Below are 694 nucleotides of genomic sequence, written 5' to 3'. Positions count from 1 at the left end.
AACAGATTCTACGTTACCTTTTAAGGCATTTTCTTTTTGAGAATAAATATATACTTTCTTCTATTTTAGAAACTATTCTACACTGAAAGTAAAGTGACTTTGCTTACAGATGATCATCAGAAATACTGTTGAGAAAATACAATAAGTAAAGGAGGAAAGCGTATAAAAAACAACACAGCAATACAATAGTATGTCTACATGTTAGCCCCTAACTATGTATAGGCGACAGAAGCCCAGCAACAGGTCAATATATTTTTACGTAGTTTAATTGACCTTAGTTTTGACTTGGTTCCTCTGAGTTTTAATGCTAATCTTGTAACTTACTGAGGTAAATCGAAACGACATTAGTTTTAAAAGAATTAAAAATATCTTTAAAAATTAAACTGAGATTGTTAGATTAAGCTATACTTGATTTTTCTTTTTCTTTCTCGTCTTAGAGGATCCAAGTCATTCATATTACCCGACAAAGCCTCTATACGGCCAGGTTTTTAAAAATTTCCAGCTTCTATTACAGCAACGAAAGGCAATTCCGGTGAACAGATACAGTAATTTTCATTGTTTAGAAATATTTCTACGATTTTTTTCGTAGGATTCCACCCCCAAAATCAGTTTCGAGTGAAAGTACAAATTCCCCGTTTTCTTTACATCTTGTTTTTTTTTTTGGATTCCAACGGGACCTAAGAGAAAATATGAA

The sequence above is a fragment of the Penaeus monodon genome, chromosome 15 (genome assembly GCF_015228065.2).
Source record: "Penaeus monodon isolate SGIC_2016 chromosome 15, NSTDA_Pmon_1, whole genome shotgun sequence".
Taxonomy (NCBI): Eukaryota; Metazoa; Arthropoda; class Malacostraca; order Decapoda; family Penaeidae; genus Penaeus; species Penaeus monodon.
Note: the sequence above shows the minus strand (reverse complement) of the source record.